Below are 14,702 nucleotides of genomic sequence, written 5' to 3' on the forward strand. Positions count from 1 at the left end.
AAACATAGCATAGAGTCACAGACTGCTTTCAATTGGAACAGACCTTTTAAAAGTCAGCTAGTCCAACCCCACTTTCCACTAGACCAGGTTTCTCTAAGCCCTATCCTACCTGGCCCTGAACGCTTCCAGGGATGGGGCAGCTACAGCTTCTCTGGGCAACCTGTGCCACAGCCTCAACAGACTCCCAGCCAAGAATTTCATTCCAATATCCAATCTAGCCCTGCCCTCTGTCAGTGGGAAGCCATTCCCCTTTGTCCTGCCCCTCCAGCGCCTTGTCCAAAGTCCCTCTCCAGCTCTTAGAGCCCCTTTAGGCACTGGAAGGAACTCCAAGGTCTCCCCAAAACTGCCTTCTCTCCAGGTGAACACCCTCTTCTCTCCCAGCCTGCTTCTAGAGCAGAGGGGCTCCAACTCTTGAAGGATCTCCAAGGACTCCTCTGGACTTGCTCCAAAATGCCACATACTTCTTATTTTTGGAGCCCTATAGCTGGACACTTATGCCCTATGTTAGCTGCCTTGGGGCAACAGCATCCCTTAGCTTACAATTCCACGTGCTCCAAAGTGCTTTGCTGATGCCAAAGATGTTGTATCTTCATGTGGCATGAAATCATGAGCCCTGACTTGGGCTCATCAGTGGGGTGGGATGGAGCTGTGCTTCCCTGCAGAAGGGTACAAAGCCTAAGCTTGATGCAACTCTCTATCCTCATCACCAACAGGGGGACAATTTGGAAGTCAGAGCCAGAGCTCATGCTGCATCATCTGTGTTAAGGTTGGCTCTGTATCCCTTCAAGAAGAGCTGAGTAAATGTAATCTTGCAGGATATTGTAGGATATAGCAGAGAGCTGACCTAGAGTTTTGAGGTCACAGAGCGAGAAGAGAGATCTCTCTCCATTACAGATAATAGGTGATTCTGTCACCTGCCTTTGCCAGTTTTCCCTCTTGGTCCTTCTCCCTTTGGCCCTCTCTACATCTTTCTCATTGTGCTTCAGACCCCGAGAACAAGCTCCTACACCAGGTTCCTCTACTGACTGATTCAGCTGGCCCAAGGAAGCTCCTTATGCAGGCCAAAATGCCCTCAAATGCAGCACAGGACCTTGGAGACCATCCTACACATCAGAGAACACACAGCTCTTCTACCTGGGTTGTTTTTTTTTTCTTCCTAGGCTGCAAGATTCCTTCTTTAGACTACATCTTTGATTATTGCACTTTTGCGCTTATGAGCACCTGGAAAGTGTTCTTGTCCCATTAATTTCAACTTCCTTGTTTTCCAGAAGAAAAATAAATTGCTCAGGATGGGAAGACATGCCCCACAGGCCCCCTCTCTTGTCTTCCACTTTCTTTTCCCTCCTACTGTTCCCTTTCCCCCTATTCCAAGAGGGAAGATGTGCCACACAAGGTATGAACTTCACAAACCAGGAACAAGGTAATCCTATCTGTCCAAACATTGCTTTGCTGAGCACCTAAATAAGGCTCTCTGCATTTAGCACATTTCCTATTGCCAGAGATGAATACTGTGATCCCAGAAAGAGGACAAACAGCTGCAGGAGTCTAATCTCTGCAGGGGTCTGTGTCCACTCTCTAAATACTTGACCCCAGAAGTCTGAAATACTGAATCCTGAGTATTCAGCTGAAATTGTGTTTCCTTTAAGGTGTCCCCAGACTTGATTCTTCCAACCCAATGGTCTCAAGACTCTCTCCATGCAGAATAGCTTCTCACTCTCCCAGGTTTCCTCCTAGCTTATAATCACCCTCCTTGCAAGGAAACAAACTACAGTAGCACTCACTGGACTTCCTGAACAGATGACATACCCCAGATCAAGCCTTTTCCCAGTTTATCAGACACTGGAAGACAGTAATGAAATGTATGTACTCTTGTTTTTTTATGATCAGTCTCATGCACCTGCCCCAGTCTTCGAAGAACATCAATTGTCAGGTTGGACAGGGCTTGAAGCAGCCTGGTCTAGTGGAAGGTTCCCTGCCCATGGTAGGAGGTGGAGATGAGAGGAGATTTAAGGTCCCTCTTAACCCGAGCTATGCTATGATTCTATGATTTCTTGCTGAAATCCTGCTGTGTAAGTTAAATTACTGGTATCTGCTGCCAGGATAACTCCTGCTCTGCACTGCGGACGTTACTCCTTTGCTTTAGGCTAATCAACAATTAGGGTTTTATAATGTCCTCACCATACAGACAAGTAATTCAGATTTCTTCCAGCGATGAGCACATTATGGAAAAATCAGATATGCCTGGCACTAAAGGAAATGCTTCAGAATCTATGAAGTGTTTGTCTAATCAAGATCTGTTATAAGAAATCTAATTTATTTGAAAAATAGCTTCAGCCTCCAGATTCAAACCTGGGTTAAGGTTTTCCACTATTAGTTTCTCCTCCATTCAGTACAGGAAATACAGTGAAGGAACCCCCTGTGAGTTCATTTTCCCATTTGTTATATAAACTTCACCACAAGAATTTAAATTTACGTGGTCATTCAGTCTGTCATCTACCTGCCCCCCAGAGATTTCTTCACTTGTTGATTTTTCAAACTGTTTTGACAGGAAACTGAAGGTGTCTCCAAAGATATTATGTTCCTATTTCGATATTATGTTCCTATTTCAACATTAAAATAATTATTCAGAGAAAGGAATTATTTCAAACTAAACAATTTCTTCTTATTTTTATCCTATTAGTTGATTTCTACAGGGCAGGTGATGTACATAGCAGATTGTAGTAGACTAAATGTAAAAAAAGCCCAAGAGAATTTTAAAGGGGAAACAGGAAAAAAAAATAGGGTCAAACCATGACATAGACAAACTTAAAATAAATCAGTTTAACAAGCCATCAGCTTTGAGACAGAAATCCATCACAATCAAACTCTGCTTCCTGTCAGTCTTTGTTCTTCTCATTTCTGTCTAGATTTGAGTCCACTCAAACCCTGCTGGAAAAGCATTTCCCTCTGGTATTTGCAGGCTGTCTAGAAATATCTGAATAAAAAGCATCAGAAATTCTTCAATAACACACATATTCAGATGGTTGCCAGTTAATGTTTTGCATACTGCAGTCTCTAGATAGAGTCTGTGCATCACAACCAGGAGGCAAACCATTCAAAATGGTACTTGGCTCAGCACAGAGGCCAGAACAATCAGTACCTAGCTGCTGGTGGCTTGAACATCACCACCTGTGCTGATGGTAAGAAAAAAAAAGGGGGGTGGGGGTGGGAAATTGACATTTTCTTCTAGGCTGGAGTTTTGACTTGCTCAGAGATATCATCAAGAGTATATGTAGCATATAGTTTCTCTCAGCACAGACTCTGGCAGTATGTTGAATGAATTACATCACCAAGTTTCTCTCCCTTAAAAGTGATTTAAAGGGCCAACTTCAAAGTAATAAAAGTAAATAAGACCAGAAAGGTAAATCACTTCAATAAGAAAATTGCTAAGAATCCAAGTCTCCTCACTGTATTGTCTTCTGCCCTTGCAAATTTACAGGGAGACATTCAAGAGCATCAGAAAGAAGAGCCTTGTGCAATTCTAGAAGTACAGCTCAACAGAACTTTATTTTAGTCTTGTCTTGATCAAATTCTACCAGACTGTGAGGATTTCCTGAGGGAAAGCCAGCTTAGGAAAAGAGAAAAGCAGGCAAGTGCACTTGATGAAACAAGACACGCTAAGTGCTCTACGTCCAGTGCCATGAAGTTGCATGGAAGACATTCAGCTCCAGAGGGATGTGGGGAGTGTGGTAGCTGAATGTCAATTATGATGCTAGAATCACACTACTTGCACACTACATTGTTCAGGGGACCCACTTGAGAAAGCACAGTAAACGTGATTATTTAATAGCTCTGTAGTGCCTTTCATTCTAATACCTCCCAACACTGTACAAACATTTGCCGCAAACCCCAGATGAAGCCAGGCTATCTTTGCTATGTGGAAATAGAGGTTATAGTATCTCTAGAAGGCTTTGATAGGGGCCAAAGTAACAGCCAAGAGTCCTTCCATTTATTCACTTTTGCCACTTGGGAATGATGGAAAAAAGTGAAAATGGAGGTCTGAGTCTGTGATTATCTGTGCCCAAGTCAAGGGGCAGTCCAGAAATGTTTTCTTTTGTTCCTCCATCAGGGCTAATTCAAGTGACAATACAGGGAATAAATGGAAGATATTAGGACAAGAAGCAAGAAATAATGGAAATATAGTCAGATCAATGGTACATTTATAAATACTTAGAGATAGTAGGCATCACCCCAGACCTACAAAGACACAAATGTTCTCCTATGTTGGAAGCTGGAGACCAAGGAGAATGCTCTACAGCATCAGCTTGCACTGGATGCCTACAAGCAGACAGATGAATCCTTGATGTAGGTGCCTGGATTCTGCTACAGAGCAAAGAAGAGGCTGGTCTGAAGCACAGAGCATCTGACCCAGCGGTTTTCCCTCTATTTGGATGAATGATGACAGGGTGAGTCTGGTCCTTCCCATGAAGTGTAGCAATCGTTTAGATGCTGAACTCAGATGACAACAAGTACATTAGAGACACTAAATTTGGGCAGAAAAGTCCTACCTCTTGCAGAAAAGACAGGACTGAGATTAGAGAGCACCTGTCCTTCAGACCCATCCATACCTCCTCCACTGGTGCAGGAAGTGGAAATAATATCAGATATAGAGGCAACCATGAAAGTTGTGTATGGGGAAGCTTTAGCATGAAGTGCCCTCATGAAGGTGCCATCAAATGCATGATGGTGCCTGTGCTTCCATTATAAAGAGATGGACACAGGCATGGGCAGAACACGATCATATAAGTTGTGCTTTCTTAGGGGGGCCAAGTAGAAAACAAGGCAGATGACTTCAATTCAAAATTCACTTAGAAAAGAAACTCATGTGAAGATGATCACAGTGGTGAGGACTGAGTGAGTACAAGGAGAAATAGGCTGCAAGGGTAGCTGCAACTCAGATAAATTAAAATAAGCAGTGATGTAAGACTCTGCAATCCTTATCTGCCATAAGGATTGCAGAGTCTCGGCCGAAGTGTTTGTATACTGGAACCAAAATTTGGCTTTAGATAAGTGAAATTGTTACTGGTAATTTGGGGTAAATCAACCTGGACATATCCATCCTGCAGCACTGGGACACAGAAATCACAGCAGAGCTGTTGAATGATAATAGACCATAGAATAGGCATGGGACTGTAAAAGATAAAAGAAACCATTGCATGTTTTCTCTGTCAAGATCAACATGTTGTCCCTGTGACTGATGTGGTTTGATTCCCCATCCCAAGCTCAGATGGGGTGTGAAGATTTAGTCGAAGCACAAGAACTGGCCTAACAGGTGTCAGGGAGATGCTGATGGATTCCATGGCAAGCCTCTGAGGTACCTTTGTTGCTCCTTTTTGGATGCTTGACATGGACCCAAGGGGGTGTGTAGCCATGATATTTCTGAAAAATCCTTTTGCCAGGATTTTTCTCCTGAAAAACTGAGGAGTCTCAGGAAAGAAATGTAAACAATAACTATCTGCTGCTGTGGAATGCAACAGGTACATCTGTGATTGGTGCATGTTGGTTGTTTTTAATTAATGGCCAAACACAGTCAGCTGGCTTGGACTCTCTGGGAGTCACAAGCCTTTGTTATCATTCCTCTCCTGTCCTTTCCAGCCTTCTGATGGACCTGTTCTCTCTATTCTTTTAGTATAGTTTTAATATATAATTTTAAAATAATATATATCATAATATAATAAATCAGCCTTCTGAAACATGGAGGCAAGGTTGTCATCTCTTCCCTCATCCTGGCACCCTCGAACACAACCATAGGGGTGTGTCCATCTGGGGCTGTTATTTTTAAGTGACTCATGGTTTCAGGCAGAGGCAGGACGGTTGCCCTAGTCTGGTTTCTGCTCTGTAGCTACAAACACTTCATTCCTATCTGGTCTATCTGGAGCAAAGGATGCCTGCCTGCAGCAAACACCATGGCACAAAAGAAACATAGGTCACACCTATAATTTATGTTTAGAAAGCATCTTTGGTTCCAAGCACCATGTCTATGGCTGCAGCCTCTCTCCACCACAGCAAAACTATTACATATTGCATCAATTCAAATATACACCTCCTGAAGAACACACAATGTTGCACCAGGAGTGGTTTAGATTGGAAGTTAGGAAAATCTTCTCTCAAAGGGTTGTTCAACCCTGGCATAGGCTGTCCAGGGCAGGGGTGGAGTCACCATCCTTGAAGGGGTTTTAAAAGCCATGTAGATGTGGCACTTTGGGATGTGGTTTAAGTGGTGGGCTTGGCAATGCTGAGTTAATGGTTGGACTCGGTGACCTTAGAGGGCTTTTCCAACCTAAATGATTCCATAAGCCTATGATTCTCAGTCTCTCATGCACATTAGGAGGAAATTTATGAAACAAAATACACGATGAACCAGGCAGAAACCAAATTTCCAAATTTCCCAAACTACTTGCTCTCCAATACAGGGGAGAAGCCACTTCAAACTTGCAGCAGGCTGGGCTAAAAAACAAAAGCATTCAAAGGGCAGGGAGGGCTGCCAGGGGCCATGAAAGGCAGCAGCATTTATATCATCTTCAAATGTCAGAGACCCTCTCTGTGTCTTCCTGCATTAACCTTTTACCTTTAAGCATTCTCTTCCCAGACAGAACTCTTTACAAGAGAACTGGCCCTCTCTACCATGTCATTGTTTTGAGGGGCAGAGCTGCTCACAGCAGTCAGCTCTGGCCCTGGAAGTGCACAGCTGAGGAGGAGAACTTCCAAGAAAACATTTCAATAGCGTTTCCATTTTGTGGGACTCACGGTTTGCATTTGTTCCCCCTTTCCCCTGTGTGAAAAAAAATGTGTTGCAATGACTCTTGGAGACAGGGAGTGATATGTGGGTCTCTGGCACCTTCCTGTTGAATTCTTTCTGTGAAAGAGCCTGACCCTTCCTGGGGAGGAGGTTCATGCTGATGGTGCTCATGATAGGAGGGGAACATCTGCACCAAGGTGGTCTCCTTGCATGCAAGAACCACCCACAAAGTGTCTTCTCCCATCACCTTCCCGGAGCACTGGCTCCCAAAGTCCATTTGGTGTTGTGGCTCCTTGCAAGCACATCTTTCTTATACAAGATTTGTCCCCACCACTCATCTTACAAACAAAAACTACTCACTCCGGTCATAAAAATCAAGTCACAGAATACTTGCAACATGATGATCTGATAACAGAAGGGTTACAAATGCTCCAAAAGCCAGTGTTTAAACCTAGGCAAAATTCAGGAGTAGTAATAAAATATCCATGACTTGCATGCAGTGGATGAAAAATGATCAGTGCTGTGGTTATCATTTTGCCAGAGCTGAGCCTCTTCAGCTGCATGAAGATCCGTGGTTGCAAACCAAGGGGAGAAGCTGGGGGACAGAAATACCAAGGCATTTCCAACCATATGAGGCATTTTTTTGGACATCAAATGAATGAAGAAACTCAACAGCTTCCAACTTAGACAGGAATTTTCTCAAAAACAATGCCAAAAGAATTTCCCCCCTGACATCTAGTGGCTGCTGAAAACAGAGAAAGATAATGTGGCAGGAGAAAACAAGCTGTGCTATAACCAAGAAGATTAATTGCAAGTGCAATAATATCCAGGCCTTCTGATGAAATATTTTACAGTATATTGCCCTCAAGAGAATGGCTTTTTTTACTGATTTATTTTAACCTTCACATTACACATATATGTTATAGATGTCTTCAGAGATGCCTTGGTGTTATTTGCCCCCTGACAGCAAATAATAAACTCTTTCTCAGCTATATAGCATTTCGAAGGAAACCCTTGACATGACTAGAAAAATATCAAGGATAATTAAGTCACATGGCACTCACAGCCCTGTGGGAACGGACTTGAGGTCTGCTCCAGCACTTAGATAGCAGGAGAAACCCTGGTTCAAATCAAGTAGCAACAGTGTTAGAGGTAGTAATTGTTAAAGATCTCATGGTTAAGGATCCTCTGGGGTCTCTGTATTATTTTAATAATGGTTCAAGTCAACTTTACTGTTTGCAGAGGCGCCTGGTACCACAAAGGCAGAAGGGCTCATCTCAAGGGAATGCAGTGAGCACATCTCAGCTGCACATAATTTTGCCCAGCAGGGAGAAAGGGAGTGTTGGTCACAAATCTTTGGGAGTCCAGCTAAACTTGATGTTTCTCTTGTAGGCCAAATTTTTAGTCTCACTGGATGGAGGGATATCATGGATAGAGGTTCCTGGGAGGTGGATGCCAGCGTGGGGCTTCTATGGTTAAAACATGGTTAGGAGGATTCAGGCAATTTGGGGGGATTTCCAGTCATCTAATCTGCCAGCCCAGGTGGCTTGCTTTGTAATGTACTGGTTCCTCCTCTGTAATGCACTGTAATTAATAAGGCAGCCACTTCCCCCCATTATGGTGGTATCAGCTTTGCTGTGTGTCAGCAGTGCCTGGCATTTCGGCCACAGAGTCAGGCTGAGCCCCCACTCCTTGTCACACTCAAGAGAGAGACAACAGAACAGGTGAAGTGAGAAGGGTGGTCAGATCTTGTTAATTGCACATTAGCAGACCCACAGCATCCACTGGCATCAGAGGAAAGAGCAGGGGGTCCCTGGACCCCAGAGCTGTGGCACACAGCAGACGGTGTTGGTAGAATGCCCAGCATGGCTCCCCAGCTGACGCTTTCCATCCCTGCTTTGTTACAGACAGAAAATCCATCCATCCTCATGCCATAGTATTTGCAGGGTGCTGGTATCAGTGCTCCTGCCACTCTGAGTCCCACCACACCTCTGAAGGTCCCTCCACACCCGCTGACCATGAACCTGATCCTCCTCTCCCTTGCAGTCTCCTCATTCCACCCATACAGCAAAACCTCTCTATAAATCCTTTGATGACTATCAAAGCACCTTAATAATAGGGTCTCACCCCATCTGACCCTGACTCTACAACCAATTTCTCTTGTTGCTCTTACTCTTGGCATGATGGCACAGGAGTCCCACATTAACCCTTTCTGCCATGGGATTGTGAAGTAAATCTTGGCAGACAATTGGCTTTCAGCCAGTTGAAGCCTGGTTCTGAACATTCACCTTCTCCATTCAGCCCTCAGGGGACCCAAACCCCACATGGAGGAAGAAATTAATTTCTAAATATCCTAGCAAGTAATAATCACACCATAACTTCTGGATACACCAGACCAGCCCATGCTACATCACGAAGACCTCAGTTGTTACAGCAGCAGCTTGCATTCAGGTCTCACCTAAGTTCATGGTGATTAGACCTGTGTCTTATTACAAGCAAGTGGGACAAAGTGGACCAAAGCAAAATCTTGGTGGCCCAGAGGAACTGTGTGCCCACAAGGAGGCAACAGAATCTATAGTCATGTGTTTTTCTTCTTATCCATAAGGTCTCTGCAGCTTCTGGGCACGAGTCTGCTGGCTCTGTGTTCACATGTAGTAGATGGTCATGGGTGAAGATAAACCTTCTGAGAAAATCATAAAGGTGACCTTGTAGCTCTAGGTTTAGACTATTTAAAAAAAAACAACAACTGGGTACTTGGAGCTTTTCATGCCCCAAAGAAAATGATGCATCTACCATGGGTGTTGCACAGTGGACACTGGGCCCCTTTACCAACACCACAAACTTGAAGGGCAGCTTGCAGAGATCTCTGATACATTTATTTTCCCCCTCCCTCTTTCCAAGCCCTGTGGAATTGGAACAGACCCCTGTAAAACCACTCTGGTTGGAGAGCTGTTGTCAGGTCATTTTCAAAAGTTCATAACACTTCGCAAATTGTTCTTGCTGGAGGTCGTACAATAACAGTGTCATTACTCAAAAAACCTATCCAAGACTATTATGTTAGACATAGATCAGATCTCTTCACTCACAACAATATTCCATGGGGGAAAAAAAAAAAAAGAGGAAAATAAATTGTTCAACACAAGCTGGGAATGACAATGAAAAATTTACCCTTAATTATGTATATTTTTATGGAGAAAGGTTATGTATCCATCATCCGATACTAGGACAGGAAAGAGCCTGTGACTATTTAGATATAAGTATCTTGCATGGGTAGTTAAAAACATTATCCTAGAGAGGCTGTCTCTACTCCCCCCGTCCTCTCCCTGTAGATGCCCATCACAAACACTGCATAAATATGTTGGAGCTGGTCACCTGACCTATTTCAATCATCTGTATTAGGAAGTAATGAGTCGGAGTGTCTGTTTGTCTCCAGAAACAATAAAGGGAGCAATTAGTCCAGATGTAAAAAAACCCATCACACCAGGCAAATCCCATTTATACATCTTGTTTTCTCCATCTCTAAAGCAGAGATAATAAACCTGCCTTTATCTCAAAAGCAGTTGAAGATCCTTGAGGGAAAAGGTAGTTGTGATGGGGATGTTTCTCACACAAAATCCCAGTAAAGTTAACAACAAGGTCAGTAATGACTTCTTATAGAAAACTTGCAGTGGAACCGCAAAAAGCCAAGGTTGCCCTCAGTTTGGAAAATCCAAGAATCAAAGATTTGGGTTGGAAGGGACCTTTAAAGGTCACCTAGTCCAAGCCCCTTGCAATGAACAGAGACACCTTCAACTAGATCATGTCTATAGTCTCCCCATAGCTGAAACTGGATCCTTCAAAAATCATTCTTTTTCTTTCTGTAATTTTCAAATGACACATTAAAGAAGAAAGGTGTTTTTTTCCTAAGAGTCAGCCACTTGATCTTTCACAAAAGTTGTGTGATCACACTCAGTGCAATTACCATATTTGTCAGCATTTTGGCAAGTTGAAGGCAATAGGTTGACCACAACTTGTACAAAAATTAGAGTATTTCTCAATTCCATTTTGACTATTTTTCCCCATTTATGTTCTCTCTTGTACCTCTGCTTGGACTCCTCAGCACCAATGAAACCCCTCACAGTAGAAGAGCAGCAGAGCCACCCCCAGAGTGATTGTTTCTCCTGGGGTTCTGACACAGAGGACACTGCTTCACCCCATCCTGTCTAGCCCATGGCAAGCAGTTGTGCCTTGAGTCCACAGCAAACCAAGACTGCCTGTTCCTGGTACTGCAGCACGAGCACAGAGTTCTGGAAGGTGGCTGAGACCAGAAGAGCTGGCACCTGAGGCCTTGAACAGCTGGAAAGAGAGCCAGCCCTTGGAAAACTACCAGGTTTGGCTGCTCAGGATGGAAGGTGTAAGGAGGAGCCAGGGTTTAGACATGTCCCCGCATGTGCCTCAACCTCTGGGTTGGAGCCAGGACATCTGAAAATACATGGCTGTAAATGCATGTGCCCTGAAACAGGGTGAGACATCCCCTGCTATGCCCTTCCCTGAAAAACTCACCAATAGCAGGGCATAGGCAGCCTCTATGGAACACTGGTGACTGGGATGTTCTTAAAGACACCAGGAGACTCCACAAAACTCAAGATAATTATGATAGACTCATTCCATCATTAGGGCAAGGAAACACCAGTGCTTAGACATCTGTCTGCTTTGTGTGCACACTTTGCATCAGTTCCTGCCCACTTTTAGTGTGCCAAAATCTCTGCAAGGAGCTCTGTAAATCTGTGACTTTGGATCGATTGGAGTTTTGCCACCTCTGTGGGTCAGGTCACAATCACACCCTGGGTCTTCAGAGGAGTTTCTAAATTTTCAGAGTTCCGCACCATTAATTTCCTCTCAATCAGTTTTTCCCTCTCCACTGATTAGTCCTTTCTACCTTTAATACGTTTCCAGGCTCTGCAGCCTCATAAAACTTCATGAGGGAACATATCTGTGTGGTTGGTGTGGGCAGGAAATTACTGTCATTTTTCACTTCTCCAGCCCGAGAAGGCGTTTACTGGGCCTGTCATCAAAGGGTATTTGCACGCTGGCCCTTCCAGCACTGTCCCCAGAGAGGTGTCAGCACCAGGAGCCAATGCAGAAAAAAATCCAAGCTCCTTATTTTGACTGGCCTGGGAAGGAAATCTGGGCATTTCAGCAACACAACTTCTTCAGACAACCCCTCATCAGCATCTCAGCAAGGCAGTGAAGGCTGGAGAAAAACTTCCTGGTCTCCACAAACATTTAGAAGCAACCCAAATGCTTCTGTTTATGAACATAACACACCCTGCCCCACTTCAGCTGATTGAGTGCGAGCACCCACATCTCTGGAATATTTCCATGCTTTGACACCTCTCTGATGGTGCCCCTGAGAAGGACTCCTGGAGACTCCTCTGTGTCAGAAGACTTAACAGAGGAGCTTTGTGGCAGAGCACAAATACAAATGCAGGACTTGCAAATGTCCACCAAGCTTTGTCTTCTTCCTTCATTTTGATTAAGAGCTGGCCGGAAATTAACATGGATGTGCCAAATTGGCTGTTCCAGGACCTGTTCCAGGCACTGCTGAGGCACCTCCAGTCCTGGGGGGCAGTTCTGGGCACTTCCCAACAAGAAGGACACCAAAAGGCTGGAGCATGTCCAGGGAAGGAAACAGAGCCGGGGAAGAGGCTGCAGCACCAGGAGTGGCTGAGGGAGCTAGCAGAGCTCAAACTGAAGAAAAGGAGGCTCACTCTCCACAACTCCCTGACAGGAAGGTGTAGCCAGGTGGAGATCAGGCTCTTCTCCCAGGGAAAAAGGGACAGAACAAGATAAAAGAGCCTCCATTTGTGCTAGGAGAGGTTTAGGCTAGATAATGGGAAAATTCCTTTATTGGAAAGGTTGTCCAGCCCTGGCAAGGGCTGCCCAGGGCAGTGGTAGAGTCCCTATCCCTGGATGTGGCACTTGGGGACATAGGTTAACTTGGTAGTTTCTTGGGGATTAGTTGGACCTGATGATCTTAGAGAGCTTAAAAGCCCTCTAAACAAGCTCAATAATTCTGTGATTCACCATTTAAGAGGAATAATGAAAGGCAAAGACTAACATGTTGGGTGAAGAGCTTCCTTGTCCACTTGCTAAGTGCACAATTTTGTGGGGCTTGGAAAGACAGGGGTTGGAAGATGCAGTTCTTGGGAAAAGCTACAGGATGTGTTGAACAGCTGGGGAAAGGTTCGTTCTCCTTGGCTGTACTGTAGTTCTTCATGGAACATTCCTTTGTATTTTATTCAGGAAAGCCTTCAAACTTCCACCTGATGAACTGCAACCCTTTCTGTGAGAAAAAGAGTTTGCAATGCTCAGTTATTCACACAATGTGATAGGGGCAGAGCCTTGTCCTTCCCTGCCGGCAGAGCTGTGATCTAAGGTTTAGATGCCCATCCTGCATGGGATTGTTCAATCCAAGATATAAGAACTTACACGTGCCCTGATTGAACTTGGTGTAAACTCTATCAGCCTATTTTTCAAGTCTGAAGCAACATATTTCTCAGGCCCTCTTCTGAGTAGCAGCCTTGATCTCCAGTCCACTTCCCTACCTAAGTCTACTGCCCCCCACAAGCTTTCTGGGAGCAAACTTCATCCAGGTGGTCAGTGAAGACATTCACTAATGCCAGCATTGATTACTGGGGAATACCACTAGTTACTGGCTGCCAGATGGACTCTGCACCACTTGCCATAATTGTCTGGGATGTTTGTACCAGAGGTAGTTACTTGTGACTCATATCATTGCGGTAAGAACCAGAATCACAGAATAACTGAGGATGGACACACCTCTGGAGTGCCCACAGCAGGATCACAGCTTTCTCAGATCAGGTTGCTCAATGCTACCTTTATTCTGCAAGTTCAGCTCAGCCTTATTCTGACACAAAAAGCTGCAGCTCTCCCTGTTTTAATTTAGAGACAGCAAACTCTGATCTCCATAGCAAAGTGCGGTAGATCACCCCACACCTCCCAGCCCAGAGCTGTGAAGGCAGGAAAAGACAAAACCATACTCTGTAGCTAAATCTGCTGTTCAGTCACGTCGCTCCAGTGTTCCTGGGTGGTTCAGTAATGTTACCCTCTTTAATTCCTAAATTCTTCCTGCTTGCACATGCACAGCTGTAACAATAAAGAGCAAAGCACGCAGGTGCTCCATGCATGATCTTAATGGTCTAATGTTCTCTGCAGCCTGGCAGATTGACATTCCAGGAGACATGAGGATTTCTGATATTTAAACAGAAAATAAGAGACCAATCCCAGGGCTGTTTTAGTGCCTGAATTCAAGGGCAGCCTCCAAACAGGAGGCAGGGCAAAAACTCTCATTCATCAAGATACTTGAGAAGGAATTCATAAAGAAACTGAATACAGAGAACATCTTTCTCTAATTTACTGATTCATCATTTCCTCAGTTGTCCTTGTTATAAATACATATAATATTGGCTTTTCACAAATATTAATATGGATGTTATATGTATAATGTTAAACTAACTTTGCTATAAAGATATAGGGGGTTTTAATTTCTGTTCTTAACTAAACTTAGACTTAGTAGTGAAATAGCTGATATGGTATGCTTGTCTTAAACTGCCTGCTTGGTTGGGATAACATCCAATGAACATATGATAGAGACCCCTGCTACTAATCAGCACCCAACATCTGCAGAAAATATGGACCAAAACCCTAACTAGAGGTGATAACAAGAACAGACCAAAACCACAGGCAAGAAATTTCCATGCTCTAAAAAGATGGACCTGAGGAGAAGCCATGCTAAACCATTCTTGGAACATGTAAACTATTTTGGGGAAAAGTTTAAATATGCATAATTGTTTATGAATATGCAATAGTCAGAAGCAACAGGAAAGATATTTAAAGGGTGTCTCCAAAATAGCAGTTGTGC

Source organism: Passer domesticus, chromosome 2 (assembly GCF_036417665.1).
Source record: "Passer domesticus isolate bPasDom1 chromosome 2, bPasDom1.hap1, whole genome shotgun sequence".
NCBI lineage: Eukaryota > Metazoa > Chordata > Aves > Passeriformes > Passeridae > Passer > Passer domesticus.